Raw genomic sequence first — 15647 nt, 5'->3', positions numbered from 1 at the left:
ATAGTATTCAGCTGGTTACTTAGTTCTGTTAAAGTTTTTAAAAAACATTCATTATTAATTGTAGCATTCTGGTATTGTGAAGAAACAAAGGCAATTTTCTGGAACAAAAATAAAATAGCTTGACTTGGTGTGATTATCATTTGCTCATTAGCTGGAAATGGTTCTTGGAATTGAAAGACAGGTACTGAAATAACGGCTAATGGATTAGAATGAAATGTATGAGAGCAGAAAGGGCACCTTTTAAGGACTCATTGCTAGAGTTTTGAGACATGGTGAGATATAATTTTCTTTCTTTGGTGTCTATTTCATATCCATATTTTCTATATTTCCTTGGCTTGGATTTAATTTAATGATTTTCCATTATAAAAATTGTATTATCATAATAGAAGAATAAACATTTCAAATGCCCTACATATTTCTGCCAGATGAACCTTTACATATATCTTGTGTGTAAGACAAGATCAGAAGCTCATGTTTAGACATATTAGGTGTGATGTGCTTATTTGATAAACAGCGAGGAGATGGTGAGTATGGAGTTGGACATTATTCTGAGAATTCTAAACTAGAGATATAAATCTGAGAGTCACCAGAATGTAGTTGTTATTCAGGGAGAGACATTAGATGAAATCACCAAAGGAGTGAGAGAAGCATCAAGAGCTGAACCTCCAGACCCTACAATGTTTAGAGACTGGAGGAATGGGAAGAACCTAGCAAAGGGTGTGGAAAAACAGCAAGAGGAGAAGTAGGAGAAAAACCAGGAGAGTGTGGTGTCTGGTAGAAAATCGAAGGAAGTGTTTCCAAGAGAAGGGGGTAGTCGACTGACTCAAATGTTGCTTGTAGGTGGAGTCATGGGAAGATTGAGAATTGATGTTAGATATAACAACATGGAAGGTAACTAGTGATGTCAATAAGAGTGGTTTTGGTGAAGTGTGGTGAAAATTTGATTAGATGGGTTCAAGAGAAAATGGAGGAGAAAAAGATAAATAATGACTATGGATAATTCTCTTTAGAGTTGTCTTGCTAATGGACAAAAGGACACATAGCAGTTTTGGGGCAGGAAAATTGTGTTAAGAGAATTGTTTTGTTTCTGGAAATGGGAGAGAGAAGAGTTTATACAGTAATAGGAAAGAGCTAGTAAAAAGAGGGGATTGATGATACAAGAGAGCAAGGACTGTCTGGTGGCCATATCCTTAGGTAGGCAAGGATTGTGGTGTACAAGTGGAGGGACTGGCTTGGGATAATTACATGGGCAGCTAACTCCTAGAACAGGAGGAGAGGCTGAGCATATGAGTATGGAGGATGCTGGTAGGTACAAAGAAGCAATGATAAAAGACTATGGAACTTACCTTTTGATTGCTTTTTTTTTCTCAGTGTTGTAGGTAACATAATCATCTTCTCAAGCCATGGGGAGTAGATGTTGGGGGTTTGAATAAAGAAGGAGAAGGCATGAAATGGTGTTGAGAGACAGTTAGGAGGGTAAATGTCCTGGACAAAGGGAATACAATTTCCAGGCAGCTTTAAGGGACTCCTTGAGGTTGGTGGTTGTCAGCGTAAAGTGAGTACAGTCAGCCTGATGATATGCTGTTCTTCAGCTCCATTAAGTTGTACCAAGTGCATATGAAGCCAGTAAAAAGTTCGTTTAAACTAGAATTGGCTTAGGGAAGGGAGAAACATGTGTTAGGAGATGGGTAGGGAGATTTGCAAAATAGTAAATACTAGGATTGAATTCATTGAGTTAGACAAGGCTGTGGTCCGTGTGATTAGATTGACTAGTTTTCTGTGATTATGGTTTGTGTGTCTGCCCCCTGATGCCTCTCACAACACCTACCGTCTTACTTGGGTTTCTCTTACCTTGGATGTGGGGTATCTCTTCACAGCTGCTCCAGCAAAGCGCAGCCACTGCTCCTTACCTTGGATGAGGGGTATCTCCTCACAGCTGCCCCTCCTGACCTTGAACGTGGAGTAGCTCCTCTCGACCCTTCTGCACAAGATCTGATAGATAGACTGCCTGATGAATTATGGACGGAGGTTCGTGACATTCTACAGGAGACAGGGATCAAGACCATCCCCATGGAAAAGAAATGCAAAAAAGCAAAATGGCTGTCTGAGGAGGCCTTGCAAATAGCTGTGAAAAGAAGAGAGCAAGAAGCAAAGGAGAAAAGGAAAGATATAAGCATCTGAATGCAGAGTTCCAAAGAATAGCAAGGAGAGATAAGAAAGCCTTCCTCAGTAATCAGTGGAAAGAAATACAGGAAAACAACAGAATTGGAAAGACTAGAGATCTCTTCAAGAAAATTAGAGATATCAAGGGAACATTTCATGCAAAGATGGGCTCGATAAAGGACAGAAATGGTATGGACCTAACAGAAGCAGAAGATCTTAAGAAGAGGTGGCAAGAATATACAGAAGAACTGTACAAAAAAATCTTCACGACCCAGATAATCACGATGGTGTGATCACTCACCTAGAGCTAGACGTCCTGGAATGTGAAGTCAAGTGGGCCTTAGGCAGCATCACTACGAACAAAGCTAGTGGAGGTGATGGAATTCCAGTTGAACTATTTCAGATCCTGGAAGATGATTCTGTGAAAGTGCTGCACTCAATATGCCAGCAAATTTGGAAAACTCAGCAGTGGCCACAGGACTGGAAAAGGTCAGTTTTCAATCCAATCCTAAAGAAAGGCAATGCCAAAGAATGCTCAAACTACCACACAATTGCCCTCATCTCACACGCTAGTAAAGTAATGCTCAAAATTCTCCAAGCCAGGCTACAGCAATACGTGAACCGTGAACTTCCAGATGTTCAAGCTGGTTTTAGAAAAGGCAGAGGAACCAGAGATCAAATTGCCAATATCTGCTGGATCATGGAAAAAGGAAGAAAGTTCCAGAAAAACATCTATTTCTGCTTTATTGACTATGCCAAAGCCTTTGACTGTGTGGATCACAATAAACTGTGGAAAATTCTGAAAGAGATGGGAATACCAGACCACCTGACCTGCCTCTTGAGAAACCTATATGCAGGTCAGGAAGCAACAGTTAGAACTGGACATGGAACAACAGACTGGTTCCAAATAGGAAAAGGAGTACTTCAAGGCTATATATTGTCACCCTACTTATTTAACTTTTATGCAGAGTACATCATGAGAAACACGGGCTGGAAGAAGCACAAGCTGGAATCAAGATTGCTGAGAGAAATATCAGTAACCTCAGATATGCAGATGACACCACCCTATGGCAGAAAGTGAAGAGGAACTAAAGAGCCTCTTGATGAAAGTGAAAGAGGAGAGTGAAAAAGTTGGCTTAAAGCTCAACATTCAGAAAACGAAGATCATGGCATCTGGTCCCATCACTTCATGGCAAATAGATGGGGAAACAGTGGAAACAGTGTCAGACTTTATTTTTTGGGGGCTCCAAAATCACTGCAGATGGTGACTGCAGCCATGAAATTAAAAGATTCTTACTCCTTGGAAGGAAAGTTATGACCAACCTAGACAGCATATTAAAAAGCAGAGACATTACTTTGCCAAGAAAGGTCCGTCTAATCAAGGCTATGGTTTTTCCAGTGGTCATGTATGAATGTGAAAGTTGGACTGTGAAGAAAGCTGAGCGCTGAAGAATTGATGCTTTTGAACTGTGGTGTTGGAGAAGACTCTTGAGAGTCCCTTGGACTGCAAGGAGATCCAACCAGTCCGTTCTGAAGGAGATCAGCCTGGGATTTCTTTGGAAGGAATGATGCTAAAGCTGAAACTCCAGTACTTTGGCCACTTCATGTGAAGAGTTGACTCATTGGAAAAGACTCTGATTCTGGGAGGGATTGGGGCCAGGAGGAGAAGGGGACGACAGAGGATGAGATGGCTGGATGGCATCACCGACTCGATGGACATGAGTCTGAGTGAACTCCGGGAGTTGGTGATGGACAGGGAGGCCTGGCGTGCTGTGATTCATGGGGTCGCAAAGAGTCGGACACGACTGAGCGACTGAACTGAACTGAAGTGAAGGTTGAATTTAAGATGAGAAAGGAAGGCAGTGAGACATGAGGTAGGTGAGGACAGTGAAATCGTAGTGAATTCATGAGTTTTACGTCTTACTGGGGTCAAAGGATTGAAATGGAGTTTTGAAAGAGAAAGCTCAAAGGGATGGAGTTGGTCAGAGAGTGAGATGCTTGAATTTGAGAATGTATTATGTGAATGATGTAAGGGTAATATAGAGTGGAGAACATCATTGGGAGACATGAAGTCAAGAGGCTGAGAAGCCAGAATTAGAAGGATCACTTAAGTAGATATCAAAATCACCAATAATTACAACAGGGGTAGTGCTGGAAAGTGTGATTGTAAACTAAAAGTTAAAATCTTCAGGGAAATAAGGGGAAATGACCAGGAGTCAATAAGTTACTATGAGGATCAATGATAGATTGTATAATCTGATGATGTGAAATATAAAGTGGGATGATTCTTAGTGAAATTGTTGTAGGAAGGGGTCCCCTGCCAGGGCCCAAGAGTGGGCTCTTATCTAACACTCCAAAATGAATGTCTGAGAAGACACAGTGCTGACAAAACAAGAGACTTTATTGGGCAGAGAACAGGAGGGTAAGGGAACCTAGAACTTCTTTGCCAATGTGGTTCCAAGTTTCTGGTTTTATGGTAAAGGGGTTCATTTCTGGGTTCTCTCTGGGCAATCATTCTGACTCAGGGTCCTTCCTGGTGGCACACATATTGCCCAGCCAAGATGGATTCCAGCGAGGAGGATTCTGGGAGGTTAGTACCTTTCCCCAATTGTTCCGATTGGTTTTGGCTTGTTATTTCCATGTTCCTTACCAGGACCTCCTGTCATAAAATAACTCATGCAAATGTTTACTATGGTTCCTGGCCAGGATGGGTGGTTTCAGTCAATATTTCCCTAACAGAATGAGGGAGAATGGCATGACATAGCAATGAGAGGTAAAAAGGGTAGCTTCCCCCATCCTCTCCAGACTTGCAGTCTATACTTAAGGGTTTGCAGGAGAAGCAGTTCTTCCACTGGGAAGCTGGTTCTCAGAGTAAGATGGTGAAAATGTGAAAGTGTTAGTTGCTCAGTCAAGTCCCAACTCTTTGTGACTCTGTGGACTGTAACCCACTGGGCTCCTTTTTGCATGGGATTCTCCAGGCAAGAATACTGGAGTAGGTTGTCATTTCCTCTTCCAGGGGAAGATAGTGAAGGAAGTATTCAAAGAAGAGATTAGAGATAGGGGATTTTCCTAACGGCCATGAGTAAGTTCTGAAAGGCATCATATCTGGAGATGGGGCATGACGGGAAAAGGGGCAGAACAACCACATGGAGGTTAGAGAGCTGGAGATGAAGGATGATTTGGGAGCCTGAGCTTCTTGAGGCCACTACATGAACTAAGACAAAAGGCCTGATTTGGTTAATCTTGATGATTCTAAAGAATATCACTGTGAGTTTTGTTGGCAAGTAGATGCTGTCTTGCCAGGAACTAACAGAATTTGGGACTCCCATTTGATTCTAACTCAAAAGGTTGTGCAAGTGAGAGTGTGGAGAAGTCTTATTTTGAGCATGGGCTCTTGACCTGTGACTATGGAGTCCAGCTAAGGGGGTATGGTCTCACTCCTAGAATATGGATGTAGAGAGGAAGGAGATGAAGGTAAAGATGTTAATTAGGTAGATGGCAATAGAAAGAGAGAATTTGAGGCTAACTCTGTCTTGATGATTTTCAACTAAATGATATAGAAATTGAAATCTTTAATTAGTATAAATAAATAATTTATTTGAACCACACCTAAAAATTGCAATTAAAAAAAAAAAGAATACCAAAACCTCTCACTTCTAGGGTACTTACTGAAAATCTAAGTATATTTTTAACTAACTGTGTCAGATTTTTTCTGAAAAAATCAGTCCTTGATTTGGTTGTAATGGAGTTCCCCCCCAACCCCATTCATTGTTTGCCATACTATTTTTCAGGGGTTGGTTTTAATTGCTTTGCTGTAATGGGTTCCCTTGTGTCTTTGGCTTTCAATGTGGTAATGAGTCACAATGATCAGAATATGCCAACATACTATTATATTAATAAAATTTTACTAGAATATTTTTAGATATAATTTGATTGTACTTTCATGTCCTGGTATATATATTTTCATATATCATTATGTATATTTTTCATATATCAGAATAAACCTAGGAGATTCTGATTTGGTAGATGTGGGGATACCAGTTATTAATAAACAGAACTATGATTCTTCTCTAAAGCAAGGCTTGGAAACCTTTGCCTTAGTAAGAATAAGGATTTTATAAACAAGAGCTAATGTTAATGACAGTACCTATTGCAACTTTCATCTGATCATATTTACTTTAAGTCCCTAGTCCTTGATATTCACAATGAAAGCTCCCTGAAAATTTTCATCAGATTAAGACGTCCTCAGCAGAACATAGCTAAAATAGCCTCCACTTTAGGTACAAGGGTACACAGAAAATCTCTTGTATATGTATAAATAGGAAAGGAATTTTCATGTTTAGAAATTGTAAAATAATAAAATGAAACTCTCATCCAAAAGGCAAATCTTGGAAAAACTTTTGATTCACATTTGTAGTTTCCCTTTAACTTAGTTTAAACAAAATGGGAATTGTAAGTACTAGTTATTACATACTGAGTATATAGATAACAGTTTTTGCACATTAACAGTGCTAAAAACTGGATGATTAATTCTCAGTGATATGAAAGTTCAGGACATTTATCCATTTTCTGTAGTGAGGCTTCTCAGCAAAGACGTTAGCTTGTCAGAGAATCTGGAAGATTAATGCTTGGCTAAACAAAGTGAGAAAATAAAGGAGAGAAAAGATGAAATTAGGGAAACAATGTATAGAATGGAGAGAATGGGAAGAATGTTTTCTTTAAAAAACTTTCTAAGCTTATCATTTTTTATTACTATTAAAGATAATAATGAAATTTGAGTCCTTAAAATTTCTATTTTCCCAGTTCTATACTTCTGAAAAGGTTTTCTTGGTCTAAGTACCTAACGGAATCTGTTGATTTTCCATTGTGACCCATGACCTATGGGGCTTTTTACTATTTCACTGGGTGGATTGTAGTCATATTTGAAACTTTTATAATTCTCTTGCAGAACTTCCTCAGCGTATGATAGGGTTATGTCCTGATAAGTTGAAAATGCATTTAATACACATAACCTACGGAACATCATAGCTTAGCCTGCTGCTGCTGCTGCTAAGTTGCTTCAGTTGTGTCCGACTCTGTGCAACCCCATAGACGGCAGCCCACCAGGCTCCCCCGTCCCTGGGATTCTCCAGGCAAGAACACTGGAGTGGGTTGCCATTTCCTTCTCCAAAGCATGAAAGTGAAAAGTGAAAGTGAAGTCACTCAGTTGTGTCCAGCTCTTCGAGACCCCATGGACTGCAGCCTACTAGGTTCCTCCATCCATGGGGTTTTCCAGGCAAGAGTACTGGAGTGGGGTGCCATTGCCTTCTTCGTAGCTTAGCCTAGCCTACCTTAAATATGCTCAGAACACTTACATTTGTCTACAGTTGGGCAACATCATCTAATACAAAACCTGCTCTATAATAAAGTATTTAATATCTCATGTAATTTATTGAATACTGTACTGAAAGTGAAAAATGGAAAGGTTGGCATGGAAACAGAATGGCTGTAAGTGCCTAGATTGATTATTATTGTAATTGTGTGGCTGACTGGGAGCTGCTGTTCTCTGACCCGCCCGCCCAGCATCACAAGAGAGTATCATAAAGCATACTGCTAGGCCAGGAAACAGTCAAAATCCAAAATCTAAATATGATTTCTACCACATGCATATAGCTTTTGCACCATCTTAAAGTCAAAAATTGTAAGTTGTCTCTATGTTAACATCTAAAACAAGTTACATTGTGCACATTTTCTGTCTCTCTCTCTTTTTTGGGGAGGACCATGCCACACAACTTGTGGGATCTTATTTCCCTGACCAGGGATAGAACGTGGGCTCTGCAGTGAAAGCATTGAGTCCTAACCACTATGCTGCTGCTGCTAAGTTGCTTCAGTCGTGTCCGACTCTGTGCAACCCCATAGATGGCAGCCCACCAGGCTCCCCCGTCCCTGAGATTCTCCAGGCAAGAACATTGGAGTGGGTTGCCATTTCCTTCTCCAATGCATGAAAGTCAAAAGTGAAAGTGAAGTAGCTCAGTTGTGTCTGACTCTTAGCGACCCCATGGACTGCACCCTACCAGGCTCTTCCATCCATGGGATTTTCCAGGCAAAAGTACTGGAGTGGGGTGCCATTGCTTTCTCCGCCTAACCACTATACTGCCAGGGAATTCCCTGGAGACTGCTCTAAAAGGAAAACATGATGCTAATTTTGTACAATGTAACAATCATTGAATATATGAATAAGAAGGCATAATTAGCCTATTGTCTTGCAGTGTATTATTTTATAAAATTTTGTAGTTTGGGCAGTTTTGCTTCATGTGATATTAGCTGGGGCACTATTATATTACATCTGGGAGATCCAAACTGGTCTCAATCATATGGTTAGGAATTATTGCCAGCCCTGGCTGGAAATTCAACTGGGGCTGTCAGCTAGAAACTCTACAAGGGTCTTGTTGTATGGCTGCTTAAACTTCCTCACAGCATGGTGAATGGATTCAAATATTCAAAGATGGAGAGTTCCATATGCATGGAAGTGAAAGTTGCAGATCTCAGATGTTATACAATATCACTTCTGTCTCATTGTGTTTGTTCTAGGACCAGCTCAGCTGCAAGGAGAGGAGAAATGATCTCCACTTTACCATGAGAGGAGTGACAAAGAGTTTGTAGACATCTTTGTTCAACCACAGTCTATCATCTGACCACAAATTATTTACATTTCTCACCTATGTAAAATGCACATATTCCTTCAAAGACTCCAGAACGATCTCATTCCATTATGCTATCAGGCTCAAACTCAAGGTTCAAATTCTTACCATCTCAATCTGATTAAACATTTGTAGATGAGTTGACACAGATACAGGCCTTTGAACTAAAAGGACAAGTTATCTATTCCACATACATTCAATATATAATGGGAAATAAGGATAGGATGATTTCAGTAGATATTGCTATTTAAAAACCAGAGAAATAGGAGATACCCAGCTATCACTGGTCCATTGAAATTCTGATAGTCAGCCAGGTGTATGTCACCAGTTCCCCCGTTTTGGGAAAGGGATTATATGTTGATTAAAGCTCTGTTCATTGTCCTGGTAGTGGTTGCTAAAGGTTCTTGGCTCCACCATTTACGTCACCATTTTCTTTCCATGAGAAATGACCCAGGCCTTAATCTAAGTATCTTTCTAGGTCTGCTTCCTGGCTGTAAAAGACTTGAATTAACTTGTGTGTTTTAATCCAAGCTGGCAGTGGTTTTTTGGAGGGTTTCATTTGAATCTTATTGGTATTTATCCCATAAGACAAACCAAATCCACAAGTCTTGAGACAGGCCTTTCTCTACTTGGAGTAAAATGCCCTTAAGATTCTTAGAAGTCTTTTTGTTTAGGTGAGAATATCTATGAGTCATACCTTGAGATTCTTAGAAACTTTTTGCTATAGCTGAGAATCTAATAGGCAGGCTCTTAAAAATATTAAAAACTTTAAAAATATAGATGATATAGGTTAAGCAAAATAACTCTAAGACCATCTGAGGTCTTATCAAAGGGTCTTACTATCATACACTTGATATGATCTTGACCTTGAGGTCATACTTGCATGGAAGCACTTTGGATTAGGTCTTTTCTCTGAGGCTATTTGGTTGAAAATCTGTTGCTGATTTGGATTTCTTTATTCATTTGTTTCTTTCTTATGCATATTTAGTGGGAATACTGTAATGAGGCATTCTCAGTGCATCACTGCAGGGGCTCATGATTTTGGTTTCTTCTGTTATTGACAATGTTAGCTATTATCACTCAGTTAAGGTTGATGTCCCCCAGTTTTCTTCACTGTGAAGTTATTAGTAGGATACATTTTGAGTGGAGACTTGAATATTGGGATTTATCTGAGAGAGTTATGCATTAACCATATTGAGTTCTTATTCATGGAGCCAAAGAATGAACTTCCCAAACAAGACAATAGGATTTATTAAAGAGAAGGAAAGTACAAAGCTGTCAGCATAGACACTGAAAGGGGGTAAAGAGTCCCCCCGAGGTGGGACTTACAGCAGTTTATATCCTTACCAGTATCAATCTGTACAGTTTTGGTTGGCTCCTGTCCTTAAAATGTGTCATTTTTAACCAATCAGTTTAAAGGTCAAGATGTTTAACATCTTTATCACTTTTTTGATCCTCAGATTAAGTCGCCACCCTTTTTCATGCCCACTGGCCATTTTACAATGGACCAGAATTATGGGCCAAAGATGAATGATCACCCATATGGAACAGTTAATGACTGCCCTTCCCTGGATCTGAATGCTGATAATTTATCAGACCAAGGACACATTCCAGGAATTCTCTACAAAGGGTATAATTTTAGTTTAATGGAGTGAAATGTTTATTGAAAATAAGACAGAGGTCTCAGAGTCCTGCACTGACTGCCTAGCAATTTCTATTTCACTAGCAGCTCAACAGCCAATACCGGAGAGGCGTGTGTTGATAGAAAAGAAAATCTGCCTTTTTCTGGAGGCTGGCAACTGGGGGAGAAGGCAGACTCATGTCCGAAGTCCAAATCTCCACCATTAATCAGTGGGCATGTTTTTAAAGGGGAGTTTCAGAAGTGTGTAGGCAGAGGGAAGGGGGGCAATATGCAGAACAGCACAGTCAGCTCTGACAGTCATCTTGAATTAGTCATGTAGTGGCCTGATCAGCATCATTTTGATTATTTTAGGTGCAGCTGATCTTTAATTCCAGGGTTGATTTTCTTGAGTCTGGATCTCAGAATTTTGGCAACTTATGTGATGGCTGTAGTCTGGTCATCATGTAGTTAACTTCTTCCTCCTGGTGGGATTTCATTATCTACAAAACAGCTCACAGGATATGGCTCAGAATATTATCTGTAGCCCTTGAGGAGGAACTAAATGTCTTTGACTTTTTTTAATGACTAAACTACTACTTTTTGGTCTTGTTTGACTATTTTCCTTTGCTTCTGCATTTTATCATTTCTCTCATTATATTTATTATTTGACTAAAGTTTTTCTACAAACAAGTCAGGCAGAGGGCATGGAGGAAATTCTGTCCTGGGAAGGCCCCATAGGGTCTTATTCTATTTCAGAGACTGGCTCAGAAAACAGGGGTGTTGGTAGCTTGGAAAGATGAAGCAGCCTTTTTCTATTTCCATTCTCTCAGTGAATATAGAAGTGAGGTCATTAGCAGGGAGTTATAATGAAGAAATACCTTGGGGATTTTAGGAGAGAAAAATTTGGAAGGATCTTCTCAGAGTAAATTGACCAGGAAAATGCACTAGTGGATTTATGGGCAAAGGGGGACCACATACCATTGTGTTCATAAATTATGTGGCTAGATGTATGACCATTCAGGACATTCTGCTTCTTAGGGTCAGACTTTGATTAGTAGAAGAGTTAAGTTTTACCAAGGTTGAGGTTTGGCCAAGTGAGCATAGTGTAGAGAGGAAGAGGAACAAGGGAGCGATTTCATGATAAATCATGGACTGTAAAGTAGATTAGGTGGACAAGAGAGAGATGAATGATGGTGAAAAAGTAGTACGTAGGGTCAGTGGTTTAAAAATCTCCAAATGAAGTGGAACTGGACACTGCAGGTCCCCTCCAAGGGCCATTCCATTTACCCATTTCTTATTTATGGATAATGGGCTTCATTCAGTCTCCTTGACCTGTGTTCCAAATGGCTGAATCAATCAGGGCACGGTCCTGGTTCCTAATACTTTTGGATTCTTCTGTAGGAACTAAGGCCCTCATCCAGGTGGAGGATGGTAACTTCAGACTGACTACAAGATTCCTGGAATACTGGAACACCACTGTAATACCTCATGTATGCGTACATGCTAAGTCACTTCAGTTGTGTCTGATTGTTTGTGACCCTATGCACCATAGCCCCCCAGGCGCCTATGTCCATGGGATTCTCCAGGCAAGGAAACTGGAGTAGGTTGCTGGTGCCCTCCTCCAGGGGATCGTCCCAACCCAGGGATCAAACCCACATCTCTTATGTCTACCTGCATTGGCAAGAGGGTTCTTTACCACTAGTGCCACCTGGGAAGTCCCTGTGTTACCTCACTACCAACCAATCTGAAAAAGTTTGCACACAGTGGATGATAACGAAGACTCTGACCTCCTCCCCAAATGATTCTCTCTTTAAAAACTTTCCTTGTCATGCAGAATGTTTGGAATAGGTTTTTGGACACAAATCTGCCTTCTCCCCAGGGTGCTGGACTTCTGATTAAAGCAACCTTTTTTTTTTTTTTCCAGCCAACACTTGCCTCTCAAGTATTGGCTTTCAAGTCAAACCTGGGTTCGGTAACACAAACAGTTAAAGTGAGAGTTCAAGAGAAAGATGGGTAGGAGATGATGCGTAAGGAGTGGGATAATTGAAATCAGGATTTGGGAGACTTTTCACATATGTTCTGGTTTAATACCATACCAACTTTATAAGGAAATTTTTATTATCTTCATTTTAGACTTGGACAAAATTGTGTTCATAAAGATTAAATAACTTGGCCAAGGTCACAAAGCTAGTCAATGGCAGTTTGGATAGGAAATAAAAATATTTGGTTTTGTTTTTAAATTCCAAAAGCTTTGTACTATACCAGCTGCCTCTGATTCATGACAGTTGCCCGCTAGACAAAGGATAATCATTATTATGACTGAAAATGTTGACATTGTATTTGTTTTGCTTTTTCCAGGCTTATTATGGCATGCAAATAAATTTTAAAAAGGGGGCCCCAGAATTCATTTTGAATTTTTAAAACATTTCCTTACTTCCTTTAGAAAATAAGTGGGTTTAGAATTTGACTGGAAATGATTTTCACTTGTCTTTCAAAATTCACAAAGAATCATTCACATAGCACTTTTGAGAATGGAGTAAATTCTTCCTGATCAGATGAAATAAAATTTTCCATATGTTAAGGAGAGTCTCTGTTTTCCTGTACTTAAAATTAAGTAGATTCCTACTTAACGATAAACGATGATTAAAATGAATAATAGAACTTAAAAAGACAATTTTGATTATCTCTACTTTAGGAGGCTTCAAAAATTTGTACTGAGGTTCTAAATTGGTGGTAGTAAGGATTTTTATGTTTCAGTAGAGGAAAAAATTATGGTATTTTAAATAGAAGGTTTTTCAGCCCAATAATTAAATAACAATACTTACCCGACTTCCACAATACTGCAAACAAACAGAACCAAATTGTGTGGGCTGCTTTTGGTTTAAATTACATAGTGCCCTTTCCAGCAAAACTTTACATATAGAGGCTTGATTGAAATAGCTGCATAATTTCTGAGCAGAGGCTTTTCTTCGCTGTAATTACATTCCTGTGGTGACTCATACTCTCTTAATTTCTTGATTTTATAATTCAAAGAAGAATATTCCCTTGAAATTTAAAAACCTGGAAGACTCAAAAGCTATTTTTTTAGAAATTTATTATTGTTATTATTATTACTCCTACTGCTACTACAGTTCCTCCCCCTCTAAGTATCATTCTACATAGTTGCTTTTGATCTTGCTCATGCTGGCTCCCATAATGGGGGTTTACTCACATGGCAGTGAAGGAGAAAGGATCCAACATTAGGGATGGGCTGTTCTGGATTCAGTGGCTTACTCAGTGGAGATATGGGGCTTTTACTCTGATTTTGTAAGCAAATAAGGTGAGGAGGAGGTGTCCCTGGAGAAAAAGAACTAGATATAGCTTTTTGACATAGAAGTCATTTGTGGTATAAGCCTGGCCAACTGCTTGACCTTGAGCAGATCTCAGTAATACTGATCTTAAGGAAACAAAATAAACTGTTTTCAGGCAAGAGAAATAACAACAGCAAAGATAATAAATCAGTTGTAAAGACTCCCAGTTCTGTTTCAGTGGTAAAGATTGGCCTTAAGTACTTTCTTGAGCTGTTTTGCAGACTTTAAACTCACGTAGGGCTAGTGCTCAATCATTACATCAAGTGGAACCTAAGGAAAGATGATGTTGATTTTTTGCTGACCCTCATGACTTCAGTCAACTGAAGTGTGGACTCTATTAACTGTTCCCCCAATTCTTTGCTGAATTTTCTCAAGTCTTTTCATGAATATGCACATACCCTTAACTTGAAACTTCACAATTTTGCTCTTGGGGAAGACACTGCTTTGGGGCAAGGTGTTTTCCTTACTTGTTGCAAGTAATAAATTCTTTATTCTCCAGCTCTTTGGCTTGGTTGTATCTTTTGGCCTGAGAGTCACCAAGAGAGAGACTAGGTTTGAGGTGACAGGATTCACCCGCTGGCACAGCTCGGTTTCTCTCAAGAGACTGCTTATTTTTGATTTTCTATTTCTCTTTCCTTCATCTGGTAATTTTCTTTTTTTTTCTTCTGAATTTACTAGTTCAGATTCCCAAGAGAGGGAACCTGGCTGGCTCTGCTAATAAATGCTGCCACTGTCACTGATGGAGAAGTTGTTGGAGACTGATAGTAAGGTTGGGGGCAGTGTTTTGAAAACATCTGGCTGGTACCTCTCCTGTTGGGGGTATGGTCTTGGATAAAGATTAGGATGTGAATGTGCTTTAAAAATTTAAAGACTTTAAAACATTTCATGAATGTTGTATCTTGAGGCACCTTATTAAAGGGGAAATTTTTTCTCATATGTAGAATTAGAGATAAGTATATTTAAGATGATGTAAATATTTAAAAATTGTTAATATATAAGAAACTGGTGGTTGTTTAGGAGAGATTTCAAAAAAGATTATTTTAGAAAGCTGAAGTATATTCTTTTTCATTTCTTCTAGACTTCCTTGCCTCTGTTTGATTTTTTGTGTGGGGGAAACATTTTGTTAGATAAAATATCACACATAACACATGAGAAATGGTATGGTATAGTAGCAAATCAAAACTCTTTGATATAAAGCTAAAGCAAAGATCATTTCAAAGTTAGGGGCAAAGCAGTTAGCTGTTGGGGAAGGCTGTGGCTGAACAGGAGGTGGGGAGTGGGTGAGGGTGAAAGAATTCCACCTTAGCATGTTAAGCTTGATATGCTTATTAGATATTCAAGCAGAGACATCCAGTAGATAGTTAAATCTCCAGTTTGAGAAAAAAAAAAAAAAAAGGTCTGAATTTGAAATAAAAAATTAGATATTGACAGTGTCTTAATACTTAAAGCCATGAGACAGGAAAAGAGCACCAAGGAATATGGAGAGAGTGTCTCCTGGGAGTACCTCACTATTCAAACGTTGGAGAAGAGAAACAGCAAAGGAAACTAAGAAGGATGTAAGGAATAATAAAAATTTAAATTAAAATCTTTGTATACAAAAAAGCTAAAGTAAAAAAATGAAGAATAAGATGTCTTAAAAATGATGGTAGTTTCCTAAACTTGCTGAACTATATTGGTGGAATTAGCTCTGCTAAGCAAGGGGGTGACAGGTGGATTAGTCAGTTCAGCTTCATATCCTTTTACAAGTACTAGGCTGTGTGTGTGTGTGTGTGTGTGTGTGTATGAAAGAGAGAGAGAGAGACCTATAAAGTTTTGTTTTTGCCTTAAAATCTA

At 39.3% G+C, this 15647-nt stretch overlaps 1 protein-coding gene across 10 annotated transcripts in view; it reads left to right on the top strand.

Annotated features, from left to right (window-relative positions):
- Positions 1-15647, top strand: part of ADAM22 (ADAM metallopeptidase domain 22) — a 235085-nt gene that overhangs the window by 106837 nt on the left and 112601 nt on the right. The gene's annotated exons all lie outside the window — the stretch shown is intronic.

This window comes from Bos indicus x Bos taurus, chromosome 4 (genome assembly GCF_003369695.1).
Source record: "Bos indicus x Bos taurus breed Angus x Brahman F1 hybrid chromosome 4, Bos_hybrid_MaternalHap_v2.0, whole genome shotgun sequence".
Classification (NCBI taxonomy): domain Eukaryota; kingdom Metazoa; phylum Chordata; class Mammalia; order Artiodactyla; family Bovidae; genus Bos; species Bos indicus x Bos taurus.
Note: the sequence above shows the minus strand (reverse complement) of the source record. Positions and strands in the feature narration are given on the sequence as shown.